This window comes from Callithrix jacchus, chromosome 2 (assembly GCF_049354715.1).
Source record: "Callithrix jacchus isolate 240 chromosome 2, calJac240_pri, whole genome shotgun sequence".
In the NCBI taxonomy this organism is placed as follows: domain Eukaryota; kingdom Metazoa; phylum Chordata; class Mammalia; order Primates; family Cebidae; genus Callithrix; species Callithrix jacchus.
In genome coordinates, this window is record NC_133503.1 from 150,551,869 (window position 1) to 150,572,118 (window position 20,250).

General features: G+C 34.8%; 1 protein-coding gene and 1 pseudogene across 15 annotated transcripts in view; both read left to right on the plus strand.

Moving 5' to 3' along the window:
• The window catches only part of PDE4D (phosphodiesterase 4D), a 1,594,380-nt gene that overhangs the window by 1,267,723 nt on the left and 306,407 nt on the right, over window positions 1-20,250 (plus strand). The gene's annotated exons all lie outside the window — the stretch shown is intronic.
• On the plus strand, window positions 479-18,478 carry LOC103791580 (T-complex protein 1 subunit beta pseudogene; annotated as a pseudogene). The gene has a single exon (XR_618012.5). The product of XR_618012.5 is annotated as a T-complex protein 1 subunit beta pseudogene (transcript).

Here is a 20,250-nt window from a genome sequence, read left to right on the forward strand (position 1 = left end):
TTGGGAGTTTTGAAAATGAAAATGTGTCATTTTTCAGTGTCTGAATCAGTTGCTTGTTTTCTTATCTTCTTTGCTTGCTGCAAGTAGGCTGGTGGTTGACCAGCTTTGCCCTTGTCTTTAGAAGCCATACCCTCATTTTTAGCACAGATGTGTTAGAAATTAATAATGTTATTTATATTTAAACAAACTTGAATTTAGCTATATGACTAAACGTTTATCAAGTTGCTTATCAATCATCTCTTATGTTTTATTTTATTAGAAATGATCCTTAGTAATTGTAGTTTTGTTCATTTTAATGCTTTTACCCTGATGAAAAATATGTCAGTTTCCATTTATTCTAATGTTTATTCCATTATTTCCCCAATGCTGATTTGATATGCTCATACATATAGCATGACCCTTAAGGAGTATTTTTGCAATGAAGTAAGTTTTGTTTCCGGAATAGGTATTTACAAAATACTTTTATGGCTATTTTAGGGGTTAGGCTTATTTTGTTTTTCTTAATGATTGATTATAAATAATTAAGCTCACCTCTTTGAAATGGAAATAATCATACTTCAGATTGGAGAAACAGGAGCAATGATTGAAGTGAGGTGGTTGAGACAGAAAGAAAACAGGCAAGCAAAATATGCATTATCATGTGAGCAGGCAAGCACACATGTAAATACTTGAATTATTTGCATCAGGAATTTAGCCTATGTTTTTTGTGGCTGGGTTAGCTTTTGCTGTTATTGTAGTGTTTTACAGTTGACAAGAAGCACAAATTGCCCCATCCGCAGTATTTCTGTGAGTTTAAATAAATTATAGATGAAGATTTTATCTCTTACATTTCTTGCCATTTTTTATAACACATGCAATAAATTATTCCCTGACTTCATTTAAAGCAGAGTTTGCATCTGCAAATAAGTTTGGAGGTTCCTTTTTTTTCCTCAAACAATAAATGCTAGAAAATCCTTAAAATCCTTTTATGAATTACCATAGCCAATATAAGTCACCAACATGAGTAATGAGAATTTATAACATACGTGAATTTTACTCATTTATAATTTATACCCTTCCTATGTGGAAAGATGATACAATACTTAACAAATAGTGTTTAACCAAACTATTTCTTTTTTCTATCTAAACTGCCAAGAGACTTATTTTCCAATTCAGGGTTCAGTTGGAAATAATTTGTTCATTTCAGGGGATGAGTAACATTGACACCCTTTACCCCTCTGGATTTTCATTGTCTATTTTTATCCATAATTATTCTATTTTATTGTTTTAAATTGTGTGAGATATTTTCATAAGTTGGGCCATAATTCAAAATGCATTTTTAAACATATTGATTTATGAATGTGTATATCATTCCATTTAACTTTAAATATTCTGCATAGAGTTGGGGACAGAATGATTTTTGTGTAAGAAATCTCTATATATGAATGATTCTTGGATTTGACTGCATACTTTAGAAATCTCTCCAGTTATTAATCTTACATCTGACTTAATAATGTAACTACTTGGGTGTATCACTGCAGCTTCCAAATAATTTGGTGGTCTGAGGGTATAATCAGCTGTGATTACAGTTTACCATTTTAGTATCCTTTTATCAGTTCAATATTATACATACCTATTATATTTAGTTATATATGTAAAAATATAGATTATAGATTTAGTATATAGAGAAAATACATGTTTGTGTGTGTGTATACATATACACACACACAAGCACACATTTACTCGAGTATTAAAAAATATGAAAGGGTCTCTCTTCCTGTGCCTCTGTACATAAAGGCCACAGGCCTCAAATTGCTCAGGCGACAATGTTTTCTTACCAGTGTTCCTGTCCACATTTCCCAACCATCACCCTACCCTCATTCCTTTTCAGTTGACTTCCCATGAGAGAGACCTACTACTTTGCCATTTATCTATTTTTCAGATGTTAATTTGTTTTCAGGTTGATCTTCAAAATACTTTGTTCCTGGGACCCATCTTTGTGGCTTTACCATCTTCACTCTGATTACATAAATTTATTTTGTGTTCTGTTGGTCTGCTTTTCCAAATCTGTCTACTGTCCTCTGGGATTCCCCAAAGCCAAACACTACCTTTGAAAGTTTGTTGTATTGTGCAAGAATTCAATGCTTTGGATTACTTCTTTACCTTTTCCTATTTGTTTCTCTCCAAGTATCATAAAAAGCAGTCCATACTAACTTGTTCTTTCAGCCTTAATTAAATTGCTATGAGATATTCACTTTTAAATGGGATTTATTGGCAAACCTGTATTTTATGCCCTTCCTCTTATTAAAGGTCAACCTTATTATAATTAAAATTTTATGAATTTCAAGGCAAAATAAAAATAATCTTAAAATTAATCCATTTATCTCTTCGTAACAGACACATTAATAACATAGACAAATTAATCTATTGGTCTCTTTGTAACATGTGTCACACATTTAGAGTTTATATAATAAAGGTATATACTAGGTTGCTTTTATTTAATGAGCAGTTATTTATATGCCCAGTTCTAGCAGAAAGTGATTATAGTATTTATTCATAAGCATTCTTTAAAAAAAGTGCATGCATGAAGTTGAGAAAAACTTTATATATATATATATACTTATTCTCATAAAGTTAATAGAATTAGCAAATTCATTGATGGTGGAATTGTTTGCCTTCTATTTTAGTTGTTTCAGTAACAGTATTCCACCTCCAAATTCTGTATAACAAAACAATCATGTTGTGACCTTTCCATAAATATTTGAGTTTTACATGTCTTAAATTCAGATTGAGTCAGTGGTTATATACTATAATAATATTAACTTACATATTCCTTGATATCTCTTTAACATTTTACCATTTATAAACATTTCCCAGGGATACTTCTCATTAATATAATTAAGACTTGTGATTTAGTTTAAGTAAAACATTATTAGTCTTCCAAATATAAATATAAAGAGAAGTTTTGTCATGAAAGTTGACTTTCATGAAAGTTCTTTCCTGCTGTCAGAACAGTGTTTAGGATTTGTGTGTTACATGTAAGATCATTCATTATGTAATCTGGAAAAAAAAGAGATGCTACTCTTCAAAATACAACTGTGGTTGTTTTTAAATCAAATTTTAAAATTGGTTATTGTATATGTAATAATACTTATACTTTTCATTATAAGTATTATTATTTAATAAGTATACATGTAATACTTAGGTTTATAGATGTAGAAAAAATTCTGGAAGACTCTGTACCAAGCTTTTGGTAGTGGTTACCTTTTAAGAGTAAAAAAATGGTAGGAGTGAAGATAGGGAGGACTGTCTCTCTTTTCTTCACTGTATTTGCATATTGTATGTTGTTTTTATCAATAAAGTGTTATATATGAAAGTTTAAAATATTAAAAATATAACTATTAGCAAGCTCATTTTTATATATGCAGATATCTGTATATCCATTAAACAACAATTTGCTCAGGGTATAAAATATGCAAATAAGCATTTCGGTACTGGGTGGATACAATTTTCTGAATTATGTTGCAGCTCTGACCAATGGAGGATTATAATTTTTTATTAGCTCTTTTCTCTTAAGGTTGTAAAAATCTAGCCTGGCTTAGCATTCTTATTTTGGCCTCATGATCACAGTGGAAAGCATTTGTATAAGCTAAAATGTCCAGTTTTATAATTGAGAATAAAAAAGATGGAATAACATTAATATGTTGGAAGGAAAATAAGTGATTAACCCCATTGTTCCATCCTGTTATTCTCATTTTCAACTTACCTTACATATCTTAAATAGCTGTAAATACTATTTCTGTGCTCTGCTTTTTCATTTAGCATATCAATATTTTCCTATTTTTTGCCAGGCACCATAGCTCATGCCTACTTAGAATCCCTGCAATTTGGGAGACTGAGGCAGGCAAATTGCTAGAGGCCAGGAGTTTGATACCAGCCTGGCTAAAATGGCGCAACCCCGTCTCTACTAAAATTTCAAAAATTAGCCAGGCGTGGTGGTGCATGCCTGTAATCCCAGCTTCTTGGGAGGGTGAGGCATGAGAATTGCTTGAATCCAGGAGGTGGAGGTTGTAGTGAGCTGAGATCATGCCACTGCACGTGCCTGGGTGACAGGGCAAGGCTCTGTCTCAAAAAAAAAAAATCTATTTTTTAATACTTCCAGCTTTCATTTTATTGACTGTCTTTTATGAATGAGAGCTCTGCCAATAATTTTACATATAATATATTATTTATTTATTACTACAACTTTGAAAAGAAGGAGTTGTTAATCCAAATTTTACAGCTGAGAAAATGATTCTGTGAGACGAAATAAGTTGGGCAAGGTCATAGGCTGGGGTAATCCAAGTCTGTCTACCTCAAAGACCATGCTTTGTTACTTCGGCATATTACCTTCCTCTACTGTCTATATAATTATCTTTTTTAATGGCTATAATACTGTTCATGTAGTGAATATTTCTAAATGCATTACAATATTTGGCAGTTGTCTTTTCAGAATTATGGTAGCCTATGAAATTTAGGATTGACATTGTTGATTGTTGAAAAATAGCTTTTGAAAGACTCCTGTACTTGCAGCTTAAAAGCCATTATATTCTCTACTGGTAGCAAATAAGGTCCTGTGGTCTTCATAACAGGGAATAAAGAGCAGAAGGTCAATGCCTCACAATTTTGAATAGATTATCTTTCCAATTATATTATCAAATTTTTCTGTTCTCTGCAAGCTCTGTAAGGCTTCAGGTTGAAAGTACTACATCTCAGTTTTTGTATGAGGTTTTAGATCAGCTTTGAAAAAAGTGCACAATCTTCCTTCCTATTTCTTTTGTCTTAGAAATTTTGATAAATAGGCAAACAAATGGAATTCTCATGTTTTCTGCCTGTGCAATAAATATTATGATTTGGTTTAGGTACGTGACTACTGTTGAAATGGGTTCACAGTTTTGACAATGAGATAAACTTTTTTTGGTCCTAGTACCCAAGATAGTAGCACATCTGTTATGAAATAGACTTAAAGATACACAGCTTTTAGAAATGATTAAGGTACCTTGAAATATTTGATATATTTAAAGCATAACTAGAAAAATACAGAGTGGATCACAGATAGGTTTACTCTTTAAAGGCATAAATTAAGAGATTGCCTGAGAAAAAGCCATGTGTTCACTGTAACATGCTCTGTATCCCTGGAGAAGCCACCTAGTCCTTTTGAAGGCAAGTCTACTGTCCTGTAAAATAAAAGAGGCAAGGTAGATCAATGCATTTTAAACACGTTTTTTAATGAAACATTTTTTATGAATGAAATGTGAGTTAAAGTAAATATAAATGTATATCTATACTGTAAATTAAATGTAAAATCATATATAAATTTGATATATAGGTATAATTTTTTAAAACATAGATATGTATGAAATATATAAGTAAAAAGTATAAGCACACATAAACAATAAAACAGCCACTGAGTTTGTAAATTTACTCACATTCCAAATACAAACCCTGTCCTTGAAATACCTCTAAAGATGTTAGGATTCCAGAAAATATTGTTTGAAAACCACTAAACTAATGACTGTTAAGATCACTTAGTTTTACTCTCTGCAGTGCTTCCTTCCCACTGGAGAGTCATTTGTATATCCTGTATCTCTATGTGGATTGGAATAAACTTGTAGGTAATGTAGCAGTTCAAATACCTCTGACTTACAAGACCTTGAAGTTATGGAACATTTTTCACTTCTGAGATATCACAGAAGAGTTATCATTATAATAGTTAAGATCTATTCATTTTATTTAGCACCTTATTTTTTACAAATTTATTTTAGGCTTATCTGGAATGAGAAAATCATCATGCATTAAACACTGTAAAATGCATAGCTGATAATTCAGGAAGTGAGCATGGTTATTGGAAAAGAAATGCTGAATTGATATTAATTTCTTCAGAAGAAAGATGCTTCTTTAGGTATTTCAAAGTGGGATTCTCTACCCTCTTTTTCTGTGATATCACTGGTGAAGAAAGGTATACTCTCCTCAGTGACAATGAACCCTATAGACCCTACATTCATAAAACTGGCTGTGGTTATGTGTTCAGTAACACTTCATCCTGACTGCAACTCTGTTTTTTCTTTGTTGTTTTTGTTTTGTTTTGTTTTTTGAGATGGAGTCTAGCTCTGTTGCCTAGGCTGGAGTACAGTGGCATAGTCCCGGCTCACTGCAACTTTCACCTCCTGGGTTCAAGCTATTCTCCTCCCTCAGCTTCCCAAGTAGCTGGGACTACAGGCATGTGCCACCATGGCCAGGTAATTTTTTTGTATTTTTAGTAGAGATGGGGTTTTACATGTTAGCCAAGATGGTCTCGATCTTCTGACCACCTTGTGATCTGCCTGCCTCGGCCTCCCATAGCGCTGGTATTACAGGCGTGAGCCACTGTGCCTGGTCTGCAACTCTTTTTTTTCTTACCCATGGATCTAGGCCAGACCATGGTTTTGGCCTTATCACTAAAACTTGCCTTTTAGCAGATGTAAAGAAATAGCCCACTTACTAGTTCCTGTCAATCATTCCAATCATGTAGAGAAATATGTTGAATCAGAAGGGATGATGACATGAAGGTAACCATGAGTATAGGAATGATTAGTCATGGATCCACCCAACTGTTACTGGCACGATTGAGAGAAGTAGATTCTAAGATAAAACTGAAGAGGAAGAATATTAATGAGGTCTTTAAGGAATTTTTAACTTTTTTTAGGAAAAGATGCTCAGGGATATGTATAAATATTCCCAATAATACTAATATTAAACATACAGAATTGTCAAAGCCTAGATAAATGTAAAGAGAATAGGGCCTGAGGGATATCAGCTAGGTAGTCACAAAGAAATCATAGTCTTAATAAAAAAAATCAACGTAGATTTTCATAGAAGCCTTTCCAGAGGTGATCCAATATCTCAAAAGATAATATAGGGGTTGAAGGCATATTTGAAAATGGACAGAAGTAATATACACTTCAGCCACCAAATGTCTCCAGGGATTGGTGCCTACAGGAAGGGCTGGGGTACTGCCTGGGGCACGATGACAGCAAGCCTGGGTAAGACTGTTAAATATAACTGTATACAGGTAACTAAGTAATGGGAGCCTGTGCCAGTGATATGTCTCAGTTTTCACATTGCCTACTTCTTTGTCAAGTTTGATCTAAATTAGAAAGCATTTCAAAAGTATAGAAAGTAGGAAGAGTGCCAGAACCTATGGATGCAGTTTCTTAGCATGACAGGGGAAACCTTGTAATTATTTATTATCTATCCTAAGCTTTCTAAGGGGGTTGGCTGTCTAAGGAACATCCTGGGTGACAGCTGAGGATATGAATTAGAGAAGCTAACAGAAGGCTGAACTGCTCTTCAGAATAAGAGTTAGAAAAACATAAGGGAATATTTCAAGAGAAAAGTTGGGGAAGTGCGGCAAGAAAAGAGAGATTATGGAGAGACTGACGTGGAAGAACTCCAGCCCACTTTGGACTAAGCATCTATCATCTAGCACCCTACCCTGTTTAATGACATTGAAAACTTCTGAGCAAAAGCTGCCATTAATGAAACTCAGTGTAGAGGACATTTTCCCACCGATCTCAGCCCTAAGAATTTCTGCCATAGGACAAAGGGAGTCAGCTGCAAGCCCTTCCATTTCTCTGCTACACATGAGGAAAAACAAGAAATTAGAAAACTAGAAACTAGATGTAGACTGTATGCACAGAAAGGATTGCAGCTTCCAAAGCTTCCTTATAGGAAGCAGTCCTGAGGTTTTCATCCCACACAGGAAGTTTTCTTTATATCTAATACAAATCTTCCTTGCTTAAATTTTAACCCATTTCCTCTTAGTTGTTAGTAGATATAATGAGAATGAATCAATAGATGAACCAATTCTCCTTTATGGCCTTTGAAAACTGCTAGTGAATGACTTCTTGGTCTTTTTTCATTTCATATTGCAAAATATTCATTCTAAATTGTAAAATAGATGGCACCAGTGTAACTTGTTAAAAGAAATGTTTCATTAAATATAATTTCAGTATGTAATTGTTTTCAGACTTCTTAGAGAAAAATGTTCCCATTGTACCTAATTCTCTTTCTTGTTGAAAATACATCCAAGATGAGAAATTGAGCTTTTTATAATGAACTTGCATGAGACATTCATGTATATATGGAAAAGAGAAAATAATAATTTCTAACATTCATGATGTCATTCCATTGCGATGTAGCATAGAGTTTTTTCTTTGTGTCAAGGAATTTATATGACTGATACCGTGTTAGTTAGGATAAATTACTATAAAATGTGTCCACTTTTAACCAATGGCATTCTAACATGGGATAGGCCACTGCTGGCTGTGACTTTGCTCTAACACTGCAACTTTGTTATAGAACAGCAAGTAACTGATTGGCAGCTGGATCACCAGCTAGCTGGAGACAGCAGCTCCTAGGTCTGTAGTCATAGTTGGAGTCATAACCTTAGTAACGATGATAGCCACGATATATTGAGCATCTACTCTTTGACAGACAATGCTCTATGTAGTTGAACTCATTTCATCTTCAGATCAACTGTATGAATTAACACTGAAGTCACACAGCCTGTAAAATTATAGTGCTGCAGAAAAATCCTGGTCTGTCGAATCTATATCCCATATTTGTTGTTGTTGCTGTTGTTGTTGTTGTTGTTGTTGTTCTTATTGTTTTGTTTGCTTTTCTGTCTAAACTGCTTTGGCCACACCTGGTTGTGCTTCATGGTATTAGAAAAGTAGTCAACAGGCTGCTACTTACACCTTTCCTTCCTGTCCTAGATTGTTGAAATTTCTTCTTTTCATTTTACGTATATCAAGAACATGTTTGCCTTTGGTATTTGTCTGCCTTTTCCCCCAAGATTTTTATACAAGCCTCCAACCATGAGTCCTTAGAGATATATCGAGAAATGGAACATGGACTTTGGCACAGCTCCATCCCTTAGAGATCTAGCTAGTTCCTGACTTGTTCAGCTTACTGACTCTCTTCCTCTGGTCAGACTATAAATTGCACCGTTTTCTTCCTCTCTGGCATTTGACCAGTTAGTAGCACCATAAAGTCTTTGAAATAAAAGAGACCACAGAGAATAACCTATAATCTGATTTTCCCCACTTCTAACCCCAATGTGGAGCTGGAAACATTTTGCTAGTCTTTAACATTTCCAGTCAAGTAGGGTCAAGAAACACTGTTAAAAACAATGTCAGTGCTTAAACGGTAAAAAGATTTGTTGAAGAATACCTATATATTTTAAGACAGGGTCTCACTGTGTTTCCCAGGCTGAAGTACAGTGGCTATTCACAAGTGGAATCATATGCACTACAGCCTTGAACTAGCCTCAAGAAATCCTCCTGCCTTAGCGTTCCCAGTAGCTGGGACTACAGGCATACATCACCATGCCTGGCTGAGAAATATATTTTTTAACTTCAAAAATGAAGTTTGAACTGAAAGAGAGAGCTAAAAATTAGTCTATCGGGCAAATGTGTGAAAGTAGTTCTGTTATAATTTGTATTGAGCTGTAATATAATTCCTAAACTTATGTCAATATATAGCTAAGTAAGTAGATATAATTCACATCTTGAAATTTTAAATTCACTTCTTTCCTCCCAACTGAATTGAAAATGGTGTAGATTTGTATTTATTTTTTGTTTAATGGTGTACCAGGCACTGTGCTGTCTGCTGGACCAAATTATCTCATTAGATCCTCATGATGAATTCTATACAGTACTCATTAGTCTTATTCATAATTTTACAAATGAGGGGACTGAGACCTAATGAGGTAAAGTGACTTACCTAAATTTATGTGGCAAATAAGATAACTTCATGGATTTGCATATTTTCTTAATTATAAAATGTTACCTTTAGCCATGATGTGTATGTTAATACGTTAAATGAGTTGATCTTCCTAAAATGCTTAGCACTCAAAAGGCTGGCTCCTTGTGAGTGACCAGGAAATGACAACTTATATTATGCATTTTCAAGTTTACATACTGGCATGACTTTCTAAATAATCAAGAACTCTAAATGGGAAAGCTGATTCCTTTTGCAAGGGCTTCTTTTCCATAAGGCAGTCTTTTTTAGCAGTCAGGATTAAGCATTTATATAGAATTAGGTATTCAGATAAATCACATTAGGGATTCAAAAAAGATACACCTCTATCTAGGTGGATCAAAGAAGTAAACTACTTATAGGAAGTGGTCAATTGGGAACTAAACCACCTCGGATTTAGTTATGTAAGAATCAGTGAGAAACCTCTAGGGAAGCATACCTAGGCAGGGGTTTCATCTGAAAGGAAAGGACTTTCTCCACATATCTTTCCTACTTGGGGCCACCCTGTGGCTCGGTCCTATGGTAATCACACTGCCAGGCATTCTCTACCTCTCCAAATGCCTTATTCTTCTTGTGCTAAGATGCATTCTTGGTTGTGTAATTCACAGATTCTTACCTCCCTGGAGCTGAGCCTGTCCTTTCAGACCAGACTGAGAAGGACTCCTTTTTTCTTTCTCCTGCCATCCTAGGTTGGCACAAAAGGCTTAAGATGCTTTCTCCATCATTTCTAAAGGACAGCAGGAAAAAACTGAGATCTGGTTAGGGCTGTTCCTCTGACCTGAAGTGTTAGGATGAGCCGAACAGCCATAGGGACTAGAAATGTCAAGAATGTAATACGTTAGAGCAGGCAGTTAGTGGTCCAGTCTCTGATATCTACCATTTTATTATGAGTAGTTGCCAAAAAAAAAAAAGAAAAAGAAAAGATGTAAAACCATTATTTTGTTATAATTAACAACTGCACATTGGGTTGTGATTAAGGGTGGTGGAGTTCACCACTTTGGGAAAAAAAAATTAACCATTAAAGATTCCCTAAGTCTTTTGCTTTGAAAAGAAATAGCCCCAATTACTTTTCTGTGTTTTGTTAAAAGTCTACTAGTATAAGAATCAATAAATTTCTAGGGTAGAATAAAACACACATAAAAAAGCAAACCTGATGTTAGCAGATATCTTTATAAAGGTATTCTTGTAATTGAAAAAATCATTTTACATACCTAAGAATAAAATTTTACACTTACCTAGAAATATATGTGAAATTCCTCCATAATTGCAAGTTCTTTTTCACGTAAATATCAAAAGAATTAGACAGTCTTCATTGTTTTAAACCAAGATACCTAATCTTTTTAATCTATGGGCAACTTGTAGTTATAATAGCAGTAGCTGCCTGGAAGAATGTACTGAGAGCTACACTGAGCTCAGAGAGAAAACGTGCTGTGATCCATTGGTGATCTCCACCAGAGAAAACGGGCATAAAGTGGCTACTTGCCATTTAAATGGCCTTGGTGATCTTATCAGAACTCTATATATCTAATCTAATCTTGCCATTAAATTTGCATGCAAATAAAGTTGTCACAGAAACAGGTTTTATGCATGCATACAAATATGTGTGTATAAGTTTTGACATGTTTTGGCTATTTGTCACCTATGAAGAACATATAAATACTGTAGACAGACAAACACTTTCTGGATGTTGCAGATGAAAAAAACGAAAAATAAGTAACTCTAATTTTCATTCTGTAATCACCACCCAGATTAAAAATAGTAGTACCAGCAGCCAGAAGTCACCTTTGTGCCCCTTTAAGCCACTGCCCCCACCTACCAAAGGTAGCAGTGATCCTGATTTTGAAAATCACAATTTTTTTTATTTTCTGCTGTTGAATTTTACATAAAAGGAATAATATAGCATGTACTATTTTGTGTTTGACTTTTCCTCACCCCCTCCTACAAAATTATGTTTGAAAGATGATCCCTTGTTAATGTGCATGTGGTTTATTCATTCTCACTTAAGTATAGGTAATTAACCAAACTTTTGTTTGAGATGCAAATTCAGGGTAAAAATCAGATTTGCTGTTTAAATAATAATTTTGTATATATGACTATTTGAGCATTTTAAGCTGTTGTCATTTAACAATTATTTTAGTATGATTTAATGTCCAAATGCTGTTGCTTAGATTCACTCTCAATGAACATTTCTTCTGAAGGACCTAGACTTTCCCAATTAAAATTAAAACTCTCTTCTCTATGCTCTCATGAAACCTTGTACATTTCTCTAACTCTTGAAACATTACCATTATTGTCTTCTGTCTCACCTGCCTCTCCTCTGAGCATGTTTTAGGATAGACTGTGATTGTTCATCTAGAGCAATGAACCCTGTTCCCAGCACCATGCCTGCTCCATCATGGGCATTCAACATCTGTCCATTGCTTGGAGAGTAGAACAGTGAATTGTTTTGTATTATAAAGAATGTTACAGTTTTTATTTTTAATATTTCTTTAGTAGATGGCACTTTTCAGGAGATTGTACTGGGTGAGTTGTAGACACAGTATATACTCTTTATGGCAAAGAGTTGTATAATATCTGGGAAGATTTTTGCCTGTTGTCTGTGGCTTTCTTTCACCCTTAGTTTACCACCTCCACTGGCAATTCTGATCTCAGTACACCCGTGATCTCATTTACCACCTACACTGGCAATTCTGATCTCATTGCCTCCCGTGTTTCCCATTCTAAAATATAGACTTCCAAGTTTTCCTCTATATGTTCTGATTGCTCGAGTGACTCTTCTCAGTGTCATCAACTAGTAATGAATACTGCATACAAAAATGCTATGTGTGTTTCACATGGTAATCACCCAACTGATATGTTGACCTTCTGACTCTCAATGGGTGATTTTTATGTGAAGCCAAGAAATCTGTTGGTGGTAAGTACTGAGACTACCACTTCAGGCTCACTCTAACCTCATTGCGTGCATCTTGAAACACAACACAGTTGTCACACCCAAGCAGATTCCACAGCAGGGATGCTGAACCAAAGTGACAAGCTTGTCCTAGAACCCTAACTTGGGGATTGACCCTCAGCCTTTAAAGTCAGGGAACAACTTAGGGTTGGCTTACCTGCTTGTATTGTGACCTTTTCCCATTGTGAAGTCAGCTTTTAGCTTTACCACACTCCCAGACTTAAATATTGGGATGGCAAGAAATTAAGGTTTAAAAAAAAGAAGAAATTAAGTCTTAATCCTTAATAATAGAGGAAGTAATTCGTTTTAGTATTTTACAGAAATATTTTCTAGCCACTCGATCATTTAGTAATTCTATAGCTTAAAATATATACTCCTTAAAGAAAAGTTTTATTTCTGTAGGTCTATTAGTTGTAAAAGTAAAGGTGCATTACTTCATTTTAATAACTTCAGTTTATTAACCTGGTTCTGCTCCAGGCATCCTGCTGGCTGTTAGAGAGACAATGATGAAATATATAGCCCTCACCTTTATGAAATTTATGGTCTAGTGACTTTGTAAACTATTCCTATAGAGCAGGGGACTTCTAGTTTTACCTAATACTATATCATTGGAATGATATTTTTTACTTTCATGGTAGGAGTGTACATTTATAGGTAAGAAGTGTTTCAGTTGCCTCCAGAAATCCTGTGGTAAACAACATAATTTTAAAACCTCCCTACTTGAAATTGGGGTGGAGTAATATAAAATAAATCTGGAATATTTGATTTTTAGACCAAAATACTTTTCCTGGGTTAGAGAGATATTTTCTTTTCTTACTGGCCTGGAAATCCATGCCATTTTAATAAAAGATATTTTTATTCTAAGTAAATTGTTTATTTAATCACCTCCTAACAAGACTCTGTCAGCCAAGTTAAATATTTGAATTTATTTTTATTTAAATAAATTTTAAAACCAACAGACTTCTTTCTAATTTAGATGAATTTAGTCTTTGATTTTTCAAAGATAAAATATATAGAGTAGGACATTTTAATCTTTCTGTAGAAAGGGAGCACATAAAGGGTACATCAGGAAAAAATAATTGGAAAAAAGAGAATTTTACACAAAATTAACTCATAAAATGAATATAAGGCATTAGTTTACTTGTTGCCAAAATCTGTCTTTACAGATAATCCTCAGGAGACCTTTATTTTTATAGGCCCTAGTTAAAATAATTTTTAAATGCTTGAGGCTCTAGTTCACTAATAAGAGAAATAAACTTTTTCTTTCAACAAATAACAGCTACTAGCTTGTCACCTCTCTAAATAAACTCATTTTACTATTTCCATAGTTGAAAACGGTTACATTCCTTTATTACCATGCATAATCCGTGGCTATAACTGCATTAATCTAAGTAAGGCCATTCCCTCAAATAGGGATCTAACAGAAACTTTTGAAAGGACTGTCAGAAACCAGATTCAATGCAGGAAATCTGAAGGAAATGATATTTATGTCCTACTGTAGCTTAGTTAAAGGGCTTGCCCTTAAAGATTACAAGTGTCATACAAGGGCACCAGGCAACAATGGAAAACCCTGTTTACAACAAAATATCAAATTATTATTGGATTTTCACAATGAACCACGTTATTCTATGACTGCCAGTCCTACATCTGGGCAACTATCGCATTTGTGTGCAGTTACAACAGCTCCAGTTCTATATGGCTAGTTTTGAACTTAGTCTGACTTTAAAACGCATCCCACTTACTATCCTCTGCTTTTTTGGTGCATATTATGGGAAATTCCATAAATGATTTTTATGCACTTTAGCCAGTAATCAGGAAAAACTATAAGATTTTGTTTATTAGCTTTATAATCCTTGCTTGTAAGATTTTAATTGAATTTTAAATTAATTTCTAACTTGAACCTCTCCCTTCTCTGAGCTTTATATGCTTGGTCATCCCTTCTTAAGTAATAAGCTTTTCAGAAGCTCTGTTCGGTTTTGTTTTTCAGTGTTTCTGCTATGTTGGCGATTTGACTTTCCTATAAATTATTAGTAATTTCCTGAATAAAGCACAGAAGTTTATTCTTTCCTATTTCTCATGGGTTATTTCTTAATAGTCAAAAAATTGTCTGAATTTTTAATACACAAAGAAAAGTTTCAGTGAATTTATTTCAATAAGATGGATAATTTGTTCAAAGTACCAAACACATTTATTTGCTTTTATAATTCATGCTATTTGTGTGCTACATGTGTACATGAACTAGAGAAAGAATATAGGACACGTAACTACACATGCAATCTTGGGCTTTCCAAAATGTTTAAAGTACCAAATTCCCTTGGTGCCGATTGCTTTAGGCATTTCATCTTCACTCAGTTGCTTCCTAAATATAGCATAGATGTGATGTACCCTGTAAATTTCAAATTCACATAAAGAAGTCCCAGCTTTCAAGGCAAGTCTTAATTGAATACCAGATGAAAACCTTCGTGTCTTCTGAAATGTTTCTGAATACATAGTTGCTTTAAAGTCTTCTTTGATTTCTATGTCCATTAGTGTCCAAATTCAGAATGGGAACCAACTTGGGGAGAAAAAGAAACAAAGACTTTCAGGACAGTCTTTGAAAGAGACTTGATAAAGAGCACCTTGGGACCCAAAGGCATGGACAAAATTCTTCTAAGCAGTAGACGAGATGCCTCTCTTATGGTAACCAATAAAGGTGCCACTATTCTAAAAAACATTGGTGTCAACAATCCAGCAGCTAAAGTTTTAGTTGATATGTCAAGAGTTCAAGATGATGAAGTTAGTGATGGCACTACTTCTGTTACCGTTGTGGCAGCAGAATTATTAAGGGAAGCAGAATCTTTAATTACAAAAAAGATTCATCCACAGACTATCATAGCGGGTTGGAGAGAAGCCACAAAGGCTGCAAGAGAGGCTCTGTTGAGTTCCACAGTCGATCACAGTTCTGATGAAGTTAAATTCTGCCAAGATTTAACGAATGTTGCCGGCATGACATTATCCTCAAAACTTCTTACTCATCACCAAGACCGCTTTACTACGTTAGCTATAGAAGTGGTTCTCAGACTAAAAGGCTCTGGCAACTTGGAGGCAATTCATTATTAAGAAGCTAGGAGGAAGTTTGGCAGATTGTTTAGATGAAGACTTTCTGTTGGATAAAAAAATTGGAGTGAATCAACCAAAATGAGTTGAAAAATGCTAAAATTCTTATTGCAGACAATTTTTTCTGTATGGATACAGACAAAATAAAGATATTTGGTTCCTAGGAAGAGTTGGTTCTACAGCAAAGATTACAGAAATAGAACATGTGGAAAAGGAAAAAATGAAGGAGAAAGTTGAATGTATTCTTAAGCATGGAATAAATTGCTTTATTAACAGGCAGTTAATTTATAATTATCTTGAACAGCTCTTTGGCGCTGCTGGTGTCATGGCTATTGAGCATGCAGATTTTGCACGTGTGGAACACCTAGTTCTTGTCATGGGTGGTGAAATTGCCTCTACCTTTGATCACCCAGAACTGGTGAAGCTTGGAAGCTGCAAACTTATCAAGGAAGTCATGATTGGAGAAGACAAACTTATTCACTTTTCTGGGGTTGCCCTTGGTGAGGCTTATACCATTGTTTTCATGGTGCCACTCAACAAATTTTAGATGAAGCAGAAAGATCTTTGCATGATGCTGTTTGTGTTCTTGCACAAACTGTAAAGGACTCTAGAACAGTTTATGGAGTAGGCTTTTCAGAGATGTTGATGGCTCATGCTGTGACACAGCTTGCTAATAGAACACCAGGCAAAGAAGCTGTTGCAGTGGAGTCTTATGCTAAAGCACTGAGAATGTTGCCAAACATCATAGCTGACAATGCAGGCTATGACAGTGCAGACCTAGTGGCACAGCTCAGAGCTGCTCACCATGAAGGCAACACCACTGCTGGACTGGATAGGAGGGAAGGCCCCATTGGAGATATGGCTTTCCTGGGTATAACAGAAAGTTTTCAAGTAAAGCAACAAGTTCTTCTAAGTGCAGCTGAAGCAGCAGAGGTGATTCTACATGTGGACAACATCATCAAAGTGGCACCCAGGAAGCTTGTCCCTGATCACCACCTGTGTTAAGCATTCCCATGTGCGGTTGATCTCTGGACCAGTTTCTAGCAAAGTTGTATTTGAAAGATAGCCTCTTAAAGAAGACCATGGAATCTGTTTATCGGTGCCCATTATATCCTTAAGTTTGGATATTTAGCTGACCTTCTCTTTTAACATGGGCCTAATTTATTTGCCTTGTAACTTTCCATACAAATCAGTTGGTCGAAAAGTTCATTTCTCATACCGTGCATTAAAATAAACATTTGAACAATTAAAAAACAGATGTGATAGTTAATTTTTTGGCTAAGACAGGGTAGATTCAAGTAGTCAGAAAATAGAAAAGGGAATGCTTTGTGTATCAACTCGTGCTGGAATTTGTGAAATTCTATAAAGTTTGAGAGAAAAAATGCTAAGTTCATGAAACCTTGTTTAGTCATAATCCTTACAATTTCTGATTTAGTATAATAACATCCTGAATAAATTTATTCAGATTGATGTAGAGAAGAAATTATTCTTTGCAATATGTGAATTCTGACTAACAGGAGTAATAGAAAATAATTGGTTCCTTAGGATATTTCTGGTTACTTATGAGAGGTTTGAGGAGGGACTCTGTCTAACCATTGTTTTTAATGCTTGTTGGTGGTGGGTAGACAGAACATTAATGCTACATGAAAAATAGTTACTCTTGAATCCTCAAGAGAAAGTAGGTTATTTTTTTTCTCTGTTATCCAAGAAACTTTTAACAATTCTAAAGAAAGAAGTAAAAAGCCCTTAGTTTTTAGAAGCATGTTTCAGCTTCTTACATCAGGAGTAGGCCAGATGGCCATGTTCTGGATGGCTTTATAAATATTCCTTTTTGGTCCATGTAAGTTAATGGCTAGTTTTAAACCATGGTATCATTTTGAAGTCAGACCTTATGTGCTTAACTTCATTCAAAGTATTTCTATTTTGTTAGACCTAGGAAAACATAGAGCTGAGCTATTAAAATTCCAGGGCAGTTTGGAATTGCCAACAATATATACTGGAGAGATGGGGATGGAGTCTGAAGTCAAACGAATTTGAAACTAGTCTCCTTTTACATGCTGGGTGACTCTGGACAAGGGGAACAGCTACGCATGGGGTTTCTGTGAATGTTAAACAGAATAAAGCGTGCCAAGTGCTTGAAGTGGTGCTAGGGACATAGCACACCAAGAAATGTTAGCCAGTTTGTTATTAGAAGGGAAAAACCCCCATTAATATTTTCTTATTTATGTTTGTGTTTTTGTGGTTGTCATGAAACAAGTTACTATTTGAGAATGTAAGAATTGTAACCATTTACAAAACGGTATGTGATATGACATGTATATGATCGTTCACAAGTGAAATGATAATGGAAAGTTACTGAAAGTGTCAGAACAGTTCTAGATAAAATAATTTTTATTTAATTTGGAAATAAAAGTATGAATCTGGGTTTAAACTAAATGTATTATTCTGTTAAAGTCACATGAATATAGAAAAGAATCAATATCACTTCTAACTAAATCTGGCCTTGAAACTTCTTTGACGTAGTCTTCCTAAAACATATATATATTATATTCTAAATAGTATGTTATTTAGAAATATACTATTTCTAAACTGAAGTATCTAACTGATATTTCTAATTGATATATATACACCTATATATGATATATGATTATGTGATATATATTATCTATATGATGTATATCATATATGATATATGTTTCTAACTGATACAACTAGAAGTATGTCAGTTCTTAGATATATGTAAATTATATTTTAATAGTAGCCCACAATGATGGTACAAGAAGATAAAAGATCTATGTATACATTTATATATAAATAGTTCAACAACAAGATTTTTATGTAGAATAACTTTCTACAGTTTTATTTAGGGTAGTTTCTATATAGAAAAAATACACATTTTATCTCCTTTTGGTGCTAAGATCTAGAGATGCAATGGTGCCTCCCTCCCTTTCTGGAGCTCACCAAGCAAAACAAATTCACTAAATAAAATTATTCCTAACTGTGTTTTAAGTGCAGTGAAGAGAACATAGGGGGACCGAGTTAAACAATCTGTTTATGTATGTTTGTGTATGGGTGTGTGTCTGTCTGTGTGTCTCTGTGCATCTGTGTATCCTAGAGATGTACTTTAGTTGGAGTGGTCAAGGACGTTGAGAACTGAAAGAACCAGTCAAACAAACAGTGGGGAGAAGATTATAGCAGGTACAAAGGCCTTGAATATCCAGCAGATATGAGGAGCAGAAAGGCTATCTTTTTAAATCACTTAAAAAGGAAGTGAGATTACTGTCTTAAGAACTTACATTTATATGGCACTCATGTATAGATTTCCAGGGAAAAGTTGGACTTCATGAAATGATGGGTTTCCCACCTACCAGTCCCCAGTGTTTGTCTTTGACTGGAGTGTTTTCTGTATATATCTGAGCTGATTTGTATTGCTAGCCTGTCTTCCCAGGGACCTTGGTGAGCTGAGGTCAAAGAGAGTGGACTTCACATAGGAAAGAAGGAAAGCCTTCCAAAATAAAAGTGCCCTTGAAAAATACTCTGCTGCTGTAAATCTCTCCTCTTTACACAAAGTTTAAGATGATCCCAAGAGTTTTTGACTTGCTAAACTTCAAGAGCATTTTTATTAGGTGTAAGATCTCACCTTGACTTTAGGTAGCAAGTCACATATCAGGCAACCCACACTGAATTCTCTGTTGCCATAAGTGCATATATTTCCATGTTCTAATGCCTCTATGAGTTAAATTTACTTGTGATTTGAGTTTAAAATGTAACTGAATAGTAGATACAGGTGTATAAAACAACAACAATTCTACCAAATGGTTGGAATAGTTTTCCCAAAGAATGTAATGTTGGCCTTCAGCTGATACTAGGATGTGCCTGCTGGACTCAATGACATGGTTGATGTAAGCCACTGCTCCCCACACTGGAGTAGGGATGAGCATGGCAGCCACACATGTCAAAGGCCAGGTACTGATATTCTTACTGGCAAGACTGCTCAGGATGTATGTGGTGTTCTTTTTTCTGGCCAGCCTTAAGGAGTTTATGAATGGGTTCCATCAGCTTCAAACAGCAAACACACTTTGGCCTGTATGAACTGAAACCCATCACAGATCATTGCCACATTTTCCTCATGTATTCTAGTTCTCAAGTATCTTTTGGATCATAAAACAGCAAAATAATGACAAAAGCAACAATAACAACCAAAAGTAACTAAAATAAGACTTTAGTATGAAATGTATTGCATTGTAATTATTTCAGTATCACAATGCATTAAAGATGTATGTATCACTCTATTATTCTGTGCTCATCCTCCCTTTTCATACAAAATAAAGCATAATCTGCATATTCATTGTTCTGCAGTTTGTATTTTGCACTTGACAGTATGT